The sequence below is a fragment of the Anomalospiza imberbis genome, chromosome 3 (genome assembly GCF_031753505.1).
Source record: "Anomalospiza imberbis isolate Cuckoo-Finch-1a 21T00152 chromosome 3, ASM3175350v1, whole genome shotgun sequence".
Lineage (NCBI taxonomy): Eukaryota > Metazoa > Chordata > Aves > Passeriformes > Viduidae > Anomalospiza > Anomalospiza imberbis.
Genome location: NC_089683.1, coordinates 77,133,085 through 77,146,269, shown reverse-complemented (window position 1 = coordinate 77,146,269; position 13,185 = coordinate 77,133,085). Strand labels below are relative to the sequence as shown.

The 13,185-nt window shown below is 37.7% G+C and overlaps 1 protein-coding gene across 2 annotated transcripts in view; it reads right to left on the bottom strand.

Moving 5' to 3' along the window:
• Positions 1–13,185, bottom strand: part of PRKN (parkin RBR E3 ubiquitin protein ligase) — a 683,121-nt gene that overhangs the window by 444,201 nt on the left and 225,735 nt on the right. The window lies entirely within an intron of this gene.

Here is a 13,185-nt window from a genome sequence, read left to right as displayed (position 1 = left end):
AGTTTAAAAGATGAGTTTGACTGATATCACAACAAGAAAACAATTTAGCAAATTTACTTCTATTCGTGGAAGAGTGAAAACCAGTTCTTTATTCTTGCTGGCAGCCTTATTACCTAGCCAAGTTTGCAAACTGCTGCCAAGATATTAGGCCAAGTAAATTTTCAAGGAAAATGAAATGAAATGCATTCTGTTCTGTGAAACTATGGAACAGAATGTGATATGCAGAGAATTATGAAAGCCCAGGGCAATGCTAATGAATTTGATTTCATAGGCAATGCTGATCACTGAGTGAAGCAATTTTTAGAATAGCTACAGCTATTCCTTACAAAATGTTGGAATATTCCAACATTTTGTAAGGAATAGCTGGCATGGTTTTAATCAAGACTGGACAGCTCCAAGGTCAGAGACTCAAGGTTATCATCAGAAGTTGAAATGAGACCAGAATAAAGTTTCAAACAAAAATTTCTCAATATCAAGAGCAGATTTGACCGATTAATAGTGGTGAACTTCAGAATCAGTAGCAATCCCTTAGAGATGAGAAGTTTTTCACTGTCTTTCTCCCTATTCTCTTATTTCTTCCTACACTGATCAGAAATATATGTTTTATGTACATGTGAACCCTAGCACATTACCACAGTAAATATGACTGGAAAAATATTTTTAAACATGGCTGACTTCCTTTATTTTTACATGTCCTTCACACAGTAAAGGGTCAGACTCTGTTTCTGCCAATGCAAAATATCAGTCAATTACCTTTTATATGTATTCATGGCTGTCCTGATTTAAACATGCTTGAATATAACATAAATGTAACTAGAATATAATATAAGTTACATTTATAGTATAAATATAATTTCAGTTTCCAAAACTCAACCTCAGAGAACTGTGTCATACCAAAAATCTTTTTTTCTAAGAAAAAGTATGCAGGTGTCTACAAAGAAGATGTGCATTGTTTAAAAAAAAAATAAAAAAACACTTTCAATTTTTCAGAAACATTAGCTACATTAGAGTATATCAGCGATGTATCCAAAACTACTTTTAGTCAACTGATCTATCAAGTGTTTTCACTATGCCTCCTTGGAAAGTATTAACCACCATGGCAGAACATAAAGCATTACAGAATTTAAATGGAATTCAATTTTTGTGGAAAATGACACACACCCATACATTCACACACTCACACACTTTTCATATGAATAACTCAAAAGACTGAGAGTACACTTCTCAAATCAATCTAAAACACAGTTCTGGGATTAAAATAGCTAAATTAAAGGAAAAAAGGCTTATGTGGAGCTATTTAATATATGATTCGATGTTGTGAAACTTAATATGACAAAGTTTTGGACATCTGGATATCCATTCACTCGTACTTTGTTGGAGGCTCTGATTACTGGAACTGAAAGCATGTCTGGATTACACTTGATTTGAGCTAAAATCCACATCAAAAATCTAAACTATAGTATTGCATATGAGAAGGAAAACACTTGCAAGTGACTTAATTTTACTTTTGGAAGTTCCTCTATGCAGAATCCACAAATCAATCAATAAGAGTAAAGGTCAGTGTCTTTAGCACTATTCACAGGGAATACTCCATGACTTAAGAAAGCAGGAATGCTGCTGCTAGTAGAGGTCCACAATAAACAAGATGATTTCAGCCACTTATTCCTGACTTGGTCTCAACAGCAGGAAGTGAGACCAGAGCCTGTTATCTATTCTGTTATCACCAGTCCTCTCCCATTGTTCCAATTTCCTTTGTGGGCTGTCTGATGGGACTACTGAAACTGCTGCTTCTATTCACAATCATCCTGAGTAATTCTGTGGTGCCAGAGCTCACTGTCCTAGATCAGTCCTACACTCCAAACTGATTCCTGGCGTGACTCTAATGAAATCATTCCAGTTAAACAGAACCATCTTATTGAGTACATGAGCCCTTACAGCATAAAATAATTTGTTAATTGGCTGATGCCTTTCCTGATCCAGTCCTCCACTCCCTGCTGTCTTGTGTCCCTGTCTCACATTTTATGCCAAGGATTAAAATTTATTTCAAGGATTAAAACACTTGAGGCAGGAAGCATGCTCTCTGTCTGCTTTGTGTTCGAAGCTCATTCCATCTGGACCCAAAGATAAAATTATTTTATTGATAATAGTCTGCAAAATATTCACAGGATAGTATGGCATAAATCAGCATGACTGAATACTGCAGTAAAAAATAGTAGTCATAGGAGAAACCTAAAATGAGACATATTGTTGATTTACTATAGAGGATAAATCTTATGCATTAGCTTGATATTTGCTCTGTGCAAAAATAGACTACATTAGCTCAATATTCATTTTTCTTAGCACTTTCAATTTTGTTTTCAGTTTTCATGAATATAAAAAGTCCCCCCAAACACATTCCCTGCACACAAATTTGAAACACAAGAAACAAATTTATAATATAATGGGTTGGAGCAGTTAAGCAGCACAGATCTATTCAGAGACATAGAATAACTTCAGAAATATCTGCTATAGCAAGGAAGCTGGAAAGGCACAACATGGCAAGAGGAATGCACAGATTTTAGAAGGAATGTGTTAAATGGAGATTTTCAGCAACACAATTCACCATTTGATGCAGATGTGCTGATCACATTCTCAGGAAGCACAGTTACATCATTAGGTACAGGTCCTGAGCAGTGTCAGCAGGCAAAACAACGACTTAATTAAAAATGCAAATGCTGCAAGTCTGCTTACAGTACAACACTGATGGCCAGCATTAAGCTTTTTACTGTCTTGTTCATGCCACTGGTTCATATTACCATGGTCCTTGGCTGAGACTGCATCCCCTTGGACTCATTTTCAAAGAAACTGAAAGACATAGGAACAAGGAAATCTGTCTTATGCACCAGCTCTGACACATTAATAAAAAATGTAATTATGGCACAGTGTCAGTAATCACTAAAATTGATGCAGAACCAACCATATAAGTAAATGTATGAGGCACACACCTTTTGGGTATACACCTTTAATGAGAATTGAGAAAACAATCTCTATTTTTCAGTTTTTGCTTCCAAATATCATTAAAAGCCACTTATTACATGGTAGTTTTAGGAAAATGCTTGATGGTTTTCCCTGTGGAATTCATTAAATTAAGTTGCCTTTACAGGCCAAAAAAAAAGAAAAAAAAAAAAAAGTTAGGATGATATGAATACAAGAGGCCTCTCATTTATGATCTGTGTCAGGACCTGTCCTCTCATCCCAATGAGACACACTCTCTCTTTTCAACCTCTTCAAAGCTAATTTCCTCACAAATATCACATCACATAAAAAAAGTCTTAAAACTGTTTTATCCCTTTAGTATTTTATATAAAAAGGGGAAGTAGCTTTCTCTGATGTATCCCAGTGTTTTTATACTCTCTCCCTGTTTAGGTTTTTAAGCTCCTTAGGACCTGAATTAGTTCAACATTTCTGTTTTGTTAATGATGACCATACAGTGGGAGCTTTGTACAGGTTAGCGATAGCATAGACCAATTATTTTGTTATGCATGACTAGTTAATTAGAAAACATTAGTTATAATGACTATAGACTTGATCCTGAAATCTCTAATCAGTCAAAACACCCATTATCATCTCTATGACTGGTTAAGTGAATAAAATCTAAATAGGGATATTAGTAGCAAATCTACTGGTTTCATTTTAACTGCATTTTCATATAGATTATACTGATTACTGAGTCTTTCCTATGATCACCTATTTAAAACAGGACACAGCTAGAGGAAATCTTTCAACAGATTGAAAACTACATAAAGTTAGCATTGCTTCAGATTCCATTATATTTACATTTAGACTAGTTGTAATTTGTAAAATGTAGACTGGCTGTCAGAGACATCGGACTATTTTAGCAATTTGCACCTACATAATGAAAAATACACAGAAGAGAAAGAAAAGAAGTATTCTTCCAGCTGTGTTCACTTTAAGGACTTTGTTTGTGTCAACACAGTAGGAGGAAAAACATCTGAAATACAAACCCAGAAGGCTCAAACTAGTGAAAATTTCCACATAAAGATAAGTTAAAAAAAAAAAGTGTAGGTTGCACTTCTAGACCCAAAGAAAGAGAGACTGCTTACAAGATCTCAATTCACTTTGCAAAAATACAACTAGTATGTTCTGTCTTTAAACTTTTGTCCTTTAACCACTTTTCTTTGTCTGCAAAGACTTCACAGAGCACATGTATGTGCTCCCCAGACCCATGTATGTGGATGCACACATTTATAAACTTTTCTACCTGTTATAGATTACACCTATTCTTTATGATGCCTATCTAATTTAGAACATGAAAATGGTATTTATTTAACAGCTAGATTCATCTAAACTGGTTGTGATATATTCTAGTGAGAAAAATTGACACTTTTATGGTTTGAGTCAATTCATCCTAAAGTAGATATAAAAACATACAAACATGTCAGATAAATTGTGTCTAAGGGGGTCTGTTTCTCTCTGTTGTGGGGATTCAGAATCACAAGGTATGATAGAAATACCTACTTTGCAAATCTCTAAAATTAGGGAAGATGAACCCCACTTGGTGATGTCATGCAAAAGAACTCATGACTAAGAGCTGAAGAATTCTGCACTATGGATAACAATATGAAATAGAATAAATCTGAAAAAAATCCCAATAAACCAACCACAACTCTTTCTTGATACTCAAATAGGACTTGCAGAATGTCTATAGATATATAGGTAATAAATGTATATGGAATACACAGCTATTCAGAAAAAAATAAATGGACTTGCCACTGTTAGAAGGACTAAAAATTTAAGAAGAATTGAAATTTGGCTGAAGAGGGTATAATGCCTAAGAGGTGGAATAACAAAAGTTACTTATCAAACACAATGGGGCACACTTATCTTTTTAATGCCTTTTCAGTGAAAAATTTTGTGTGAGAAAAAACAACCAGGAGACATCTATGAATTAAAATGCAAAAAACACAGCATTTGATCTATCTTAAATTACTGGAATTCAGGACATTAGTATATTAGGCCTTCTCTTCCAATCATTATCATGGAAGAATCATCTGCTTCACTTTTCTGAGCCCCAGTATAATTTACCTCCACTTTCTTTTATATTTCACCCAAATCCCTCATTATTTTTTACCCATCTAACTTCTGTAATTACCTTTTCCCTGTCTCATTCCCTTTCTTGACCTCTATATAAGGTCACCTTTCTCTTACCTCTCACAATATATCTTCCTCTCCTTCAGCTTGCTCTCTGACTTTCAGACAAAGGAGCAAAATTCAACATTATTGCTCATATTAACAATAAGAAATGAAGGATTCAAAAAGAGGAAAAAATAAAAAACCCCAAAAACCAATTGTGATGATTCTGGCAGAAAGCAAAACATGGAATAAAAAAAAACAAAAAACAAAACAAAAAAACAAACCCAAAACAACATATCAGAAATTTCATGAAACTGCTGAAAGCTTGGCAAATAATACATGTGAGAAAAACAGTGCTACAACAACAAAGTGTTCAAGACTTAAGAGTGTCAAAAGGTCTCCCACAAAATGTATTTCTTGTGCATGGGGAAACCACTGTGCAGCAATCATAGTATTCCCCACAAAGCTCCACCCTGAGCTGCTTTTTACATCTCTGAAGGGACCGAGTGTGACTTGTGGTGATGACAACTGGCTAGGCCTGGTTTATTTGCAGCTGAAGGCAGCGACTTCTGAGTTTAAGCTGAAGCATGTGAAGGGAAGTGACAATGCTCCAGAAGTCTGCCTGGGTCATACAGATCATGCAGTGTAGGCTTCAGTATGAGCAGCAGATCCAGTTGATCACAGTTCCAGCAAATAAACTAAGAAATGTTTAAAAATTAAACCAGTGGTCATCAAGAAAGTCCATAAAGACAAGGCTGGCCCCACGTCAGGCCAGAAAAACAATATACAAGACATACATCCAGACACAACTCACTTAAAAACATAGTCCAGTGATGCAACAAAGGAAAGCACCTGAGCTTAAACGCAGCTCCTGGGCCAGTGGGCTCTCTGAGGATGTGTGAGGTGAAAACCTCTGACAAGGCTTCTAGCAGCTCTTTCTCACACAGCTCTTTTAATAAAAAGTCTGACCCAAGGTTACACTACTGCCCATTTCACAAATGGCCTTTGACACAACTAGCTAAACACCCAAGGAGGGAGGGAGGTTGAAGAAGTCAAAATAATGGCTATTCCTACTGAGTTGCTTCTCTGTATTAGCTCCCTTACTACTTCCTGTGCCCCAAAAAACCCATCTCTACTCCACTACGATTACAACTCAATTAATTACAACTATGAAAGGCTGGAAACCAGCAGCAACATTCTTGCTGTCAGCTTTGTTACAGTCTGTCACCCCAATACATGACTTTCTGGAAAAGTTTGGTTTTTAGAGCACCCAAGGAACACCTAATGAGGTAGCAAGGCTTAGGGAAGGTAATTGATTTATTCAAGGTACTAAAATTTTATCCTTGGAAGTGGTCAAGGCCTTCTTGGATGGGGCTTTGACCAAACTGGTCTGGTGGAAGGTATCACTGCACATGGAATGGGATTAGAACTAGATGGTTTCTAAAGACGTTTCCAAATAATTCTATGATTCTATTATTAAAAAAAATAAACAAAATAAACCACAAAAAAAACCAAACAAACAAACAAACAAAAAAAAAACAAAATAAAAAAACCTTTCTCAGCAGTTTTTTAATATAAATTATATTGTTACTGAATGAAATGCAAAATTCTCTTGTGTTCAAATACATAGTTAAAATACAGGAAATAAAGTTCAGGAATAAATGATCAGTTTTCACAGTACAGTCCCAAGAAAAAACTTTTCCAGGACCTGAGTATTCACCATAAGAAAAACAGAAATAAACAGTGAAGTGACAAAGTTTGCTAGTGATACGATTTTTTTCAGGGTAGTAAAAACTAAGGCCAACCAGAAAAAACACATTGAATACCGCAGGATGCTGAGTGACTAACAGTAAAATGAAAAATGAAATTCATTGTAGATAAATGTGAGGTGATATACATAGGAAAAATAATTTTACCCAAACAGTAATCATTTTGACTAGTTATTATCACACAAAACCAGGATCTTGTGGCTATAATAGCTAGTTGTATGAAAATGTCAGCTCAATGCCCAGTAGCAATCAAAAAAGTAAATTGAATGCTAGGAATTATTAAGAGAGGATTCGAGAAGGAAATAAAAACAAAAAAAACCCAACCCAGAAAACAATGCTGTACAAAAGCTGTAAAAATCCATTATGTGCTTTATTTTCAGTAGCATGTGCAATTCTATCTTTGCTTTGCATTCATAAATTCCACAGATACATCTTTCACAGGACTGTCCATTAACATACTAAATAACTTGTTAGTGGTTTTATTATGTCATTTCAGTGTGTCACAAAACATTGCACAATAACAGTGTACCACAGAGACTGTCTTTTTAAATGACCTGTGATACATTTTTTCTTTTTCAATGCCCTGCATGTCAGGATCCACACTCTGAAGGTCCCAGAGAACTAGAATTTTAATGGCCATTTGCTTCTCTTAGAATCAAAAGAGAGATGGAAAGTGGCTCAGGAAAGATGTATCTATAACTTAGTTGATACAATGTTTTCAATGAAGACAGAAAATACCACTATTTAAAATTGAACGATTTAGTTTCTGAAATGTGTTATTTAATAACATAAGTAACTTCTTACTTCAAAAAAAGTAATATTTTGATGAAGTTCCTTAGCTGGTTTTACAAGTGAAAAGACATATATTGGCAATCATCCTCTTAAAGGCTTGTCCAGAAAAATGGAAAAGTTTGAGTGCAAATGGCACTTTACCATGCTCTGTTATCTCAACATAATTGTATGGTCATTGCATCACTTTTATATAATGCAATACCAGAACTATACTGTAAAGAATAGGAATGATTTTAAGAAAAAGGTCAGCTTAGAATTTCACATACTCTGTTCACATATGCTCTAAACTGGAATGTTGGATATGCAGCAACACCCTTTTGCATTTAGAAGACAGTTTTGAAAATACAAATCTAAGTCAAGAGGTTTCTTTATCTTTTTAAACCATTGACCAAAAGGGTTTGGGAAGAAGGGATAGTTTTTCTAGGCTATTAAAACCAGCCTAGGTGCGGCAGTGCGTTACTTTTCTCGGCCCGGTCAGCTCTCGAGTGCCCGGCTTGGGCATCTCAGCTTCTCGTCAGGGCCGGGGCTTGCCATGATTCCTGGGCGCTTTTGCTGCCACACTCCGGGGTGGGCTGCTGGCCGCGCTTTGCCGTTGGCGCGAGGGAAGAAACAAAGAGGCAGGGAGTTCATCCAAATCCGTCAGCGTGGCGGCTGGATGCTTTATTGGCTGTGAGAGCTGCGGTGGAAAAGCTGCAGCCCGCTCCCAACCTCGCACGGTTGAAAATGGCCCCAAGCATGCCGAGGAGTGGGATGAAATAGGGGTGGGACAGGACAGATGGGGAGTCCTCCCGCCCAATGGATACAGACATCATGGTGATGATGTGTACTACAGCGACCAATGGGAACACGGCAGGGGCGGACACAGGGCTTCGGGGCGATGGGACCGCGGGAATGGGGTGACAGGCACAGAATCCTCAGGAGTAGGCAGGGAGTGGTTACAAGAGTGGCAGGGGGTAAACTCCAATGGCAGGCAGCCTGGAGCTAACCATGGTGTGGGGTGGGGAGGGGGGGAAACACGAGGGATGCACGAGGGTACACAGAACCGGCAAACTAACAAAGATCAGAACCCCTAATCTGAACCCAAACCCAGGATGCAACAGGTATTTAAGTGATGGGCAGTAAACACCAGCTTTTTAAAGCAATTCGGTTGTTAGCTGAAGTTACCTAAGAGCTAACTTCCTTCTGTAGAGGAAGAAAAACACAGAACAAAGTATTTCAGGAAAAGATGGAAAGACAGACAAAGAGAAAGACAATGCACTCTAAGCTCCGAACTTAAACCTCAAAGCTCATCTAGCTCTGCATTAATTAACAGAATTCCCCATCCACATATTAGCTGAAAGGAAGCAAGATTCATTGCATTAAAGTTAAATGTGCAGAAAATGGAATCATAGTAATCCTCACTGACATGTGTACATATACAGTCTGCTGAGCATCTACGTCTGTTGTTTGATAAGAAGCATGGAAATTATAGTCTCAGACTTTGAAACAGTGATACCAACCAATCCTATCCTTGCATCTCTTACAGATGCCTCAACACATCTAAAAATTCCTCGCAGAGAGGTGATGGTACCTATGGTCTAGTGATCCCCCTTGGTATGCCAAGATACATAATTCTACACAGGAAAGCTTTGAGCTTCAGCTCATGACCTTTCCCCACTGCACTTTGGAGAAACCCTTTGGGGTGGCTCCAGCCAGATAAACCTGTTGGCTTGATAATCTTCATAAACAACAGGAAAACACACTTTATTATCCAGAAGAAATCAAATGGCTTCTCTATCAGAAAGAATTAAGCTAATGTTGAAGTTTCTACATAGATATCTGTCACTTTAACTCTTAACTACCTTTTTTCCTTTAATGCAAATTAATGATGAAGTGAGAATGCAGTAATTTGTAGGCCCTGTGAACCTTCTCAGTAAGAGATATTATCAATATACATATGGTTCATTTACCAATATGTTCTTTGATTCATCAGTTATTATATATATATATTTATATTATATGTACAATGTCTTCAAATGTGACATCAGTATGAAACGTTCATTGCATTTTAGAGACTAGATTGCATAGCAATTCTCTGTCGGATTAATTTAAACCAAGTCCTGCTATCATTCTTCAACCTGTCAGTTTAGGAAACCACCCTCAGCCCCACGTTAGCTTTCCCACCACATGACTTGTAGAGCCTCTACTCCTCACCACCCTATCTACGTACAGCACAGAGCTTTAGCAGCTACTTGTTACCCTACTCCCAATTAGTGTGACACCAAACCAGAGGCTGCCAACTGAACTCAGTTATTCCCTGGGGTGCCGCGCCAATCAATTAAACAAATTGATTTTGTAGAATGGTTTTGTTGAAGTTAAACAGAAATGCTTAAAGACTATTTTGTACATTCAACTTGAGATGTACTTCATACCTCTTAATCTCCACAAAAGCCTGTTCCCCTCCTGCCATCTCACATAAACCTAAGAAAGCTGCTTTGCTGTTTTTCTTTCCATACAATGCTTTTCACAGTTTGACAAAGTTATGTGCTGGAGGGGTTCTCCTTTCTAGAGTTGAATTCCCAACTCACACTATAAAGTAGAAGACATTCCTGCAGTTTCTAAAGAGGAAAGATTTCATCCCAGTGCCTCCTTACCACCTTTATCAGTAAGCATTTGATCTCTAGTTGATTCTCTTGAAGAATTATGATAATCTAGAAAACAATCAAGGTATTATATCTACATCTCCAGTACCTAATGCAGATTCTTGTTCTACTACATATCTGTGCCAGAGGTAATCAACCTTGCAGGTCTGCCCTATTTATAATATATTTATAAGCAATTTAGCCAGAGAAAGAGGCTCCAGAGGGGGCTAGAAGAGAATAGGGATAGCAATATGAAATATGAAAGAGATTGTGCTGAAAAGATAATGTTAGATGTTTTTAGATATGGCAATGTTTCATGAAGATGTTTTATTTATCTACAGATTGCTGGTCAAACATAGATCTTTGTGCCTGGATAGCAGATACAAAATGTGTTTGTTCACATTTACAGTGCTAGATTTAGCGTACCTGAAAAATTTCTATTACAGATTAGGAGGCAAAATGTGGAGGACTGGTAACATTTCTGTTTGAAACAGATTTTTTGCATTTCTATCCTACATACTTCACAATGGTTAGAGTTATAAAGGAAACATGGCTCAAGATGAGTCAAATATTAGCTCAGCTACAGCCCTTGTTATGTTCCCTCGTTATGTCTTTAACAAATTAAAAATTACTGTGAACAATGCTGCGGGGTTTAGAAACCAGGCTATATAGCTATTCATCATATTTTGGGTATCAAGAGGTATTAAAATGCAATAGCCATAATCACTAATCTGCATCAAATCAGGAATTTTGATCTTAACCTTTCACAGCTGAATATAGTGGAGATTTTGCTATTTCTTTAATTTTATTAGAATAAACACAACATTCTTTTGAAGAGAACTAAATTTTGCTTGGGAAAAATCCCTGATAATGTTAATAATGATCTTTACCTGGCCGTATCTCCAGCACAGACTTCATTTAAAACATTACTGATGTTTGATTCAGCTACTCCAAAAATAATTAGTGGAAGCTAATTACTAAGGAAGAGTTGCAGTAGAAAAAAATTCAGTTGCCAAGTGATATACCTTTAAATCAGAAACCAACTGTTGCCAGTTAGAGTTTCCTTCCAGTAATATATGTTGAGTATTTATTCTGTGACAAAGCTAAAAAGCAAACTGTGCTGAACAAAAGGAGGAACTGTGTCTTCTTCTATTTTAGTTGCTCGAGTGAGCTTCGGACCTTTTTTTACAGATTTGGTTAAACCACCTTCATAGCAAAAAGGCAATAAAGTAATGTCAGCCAGCACTGAAAACCAGGATACCGGGGCTTATAATAAAATCCCTGACAAGTTGCACAGCGTTGCAGGAAGATGAACATCAATAAGAACAGTATATGATGAGCAGGCTCAACCCGGAGCATGACGTCCTTCTGTTCCCTCACCCTGCACCCAAAGACCCCATCTCCACACCCATATGTTTCTTTTTCTCTATTCCTGTCTTTTGACAAGTAAATGTCAAGACCAAAAGAACTGACTGTTGCACCAGCAGGACATCATGGAAGCCTGGAAAGTGACTGATGGTGCTTAGCAAACATGGTGACTTTCAAGAACACTCTCCACACAAAAAAAAAAAAAAAAAAAAAAAAAAAAAAAAAAAAAAAAAAACCGAAACAAAAAACCCCACCAAACCAAAACCAGAGAATCTGTCTTCCCCTGCCAAATACAATGATCCTTTTCTTTCATTTTCTTTCACAGAAGTCCAAATTTAGTGCCACTGAAGTTATTTGTATTTATAAGGAGAAAGCAGGGTGTGTTTTGCAAAGCTATTTTTTTACCTTCTACTATCAACAGAATTTCTCAATCTCTCCCATGTAGTTACTTTCTACAGATCAAGCCTTTTTAATAGGTCTGTTCTCCCAATGTCCTTGCTGTGTGAGCAGAGCTCCCGATGACATTAATGAATGCTGAGCACATGACTTGAGCACAGACTGATTCCTGTCATTTCGAGTGCTAAGAGCTCATAACAGAGACCATGTACAAGCACAGTTGCAGCACCTACTGTTTTTTTCATTCTTGGAATGCCATGGGATAAAGCCCTGGAGGAAAGAGGGGAACAAGAAAACTGGTTAATATTCAAGGATCATCGCTTCCAAGATCAGAAGTGATGCATCTCAACAGAGAAGAAAGTCAGGAGGCCGGCATGGATGAATATGCAGCTCTTGGACAATCTGAAACACAAAATAGAATCTTTAAGAGGGTGGAAGTAAGGACAGGCAGTACTCAGAGGTTGTCCAAGCAGCCAAGGACCAGGTCAGGACAGCTAAAGCCCTGACAGAATCAAATGTTTATAGGAACATCAAGGACAACAAGAAAAGCTTTTCTCGGTAGGTCAGCGATAAAAGCAGGACTAGGGAAAATGTGGGCCTGCTCAAAAAATAAACAGAACCGGTTACCCAGGACATGGAGAAGACTGAGATACTCAGTAACTTTTTTATCTCAGTCTTTACCAGTAAGTGCTCCAGACATGCCACCCAAGCTGCAGAAGGCAAAGGCAGGAATAGGTAGAATGAAGAAACATCCAGATGGAGACCAGTGACAAGTGGTGCTCCTCACAGGTCACTTGTGCAGTGCTGTGGTGCAGTTGAGACACTGGAGGGAAGGCATCCCATCCAGAGGGACCCTGACACTTGAGATGGGCCTACACAAACCTCATGAAGTTCAAAAAGGCCAAGTGCAAGGTCCTGCATGTGAGTCAGAGCAATCCCAAGCACAATCACAGGATGGGCATGGGTTGAGAATGGGTTGAGAACAGCCTTGAGGAGAAGGACTTGAGGCATTGGTAGATGAGAAGATGACCTGCAGCTTGCGTTCACAGCCCAGAAAGCCACCTCTATCCTGGGCTGCATCAAGAGAACCGTGGCCAGCAGGGCAA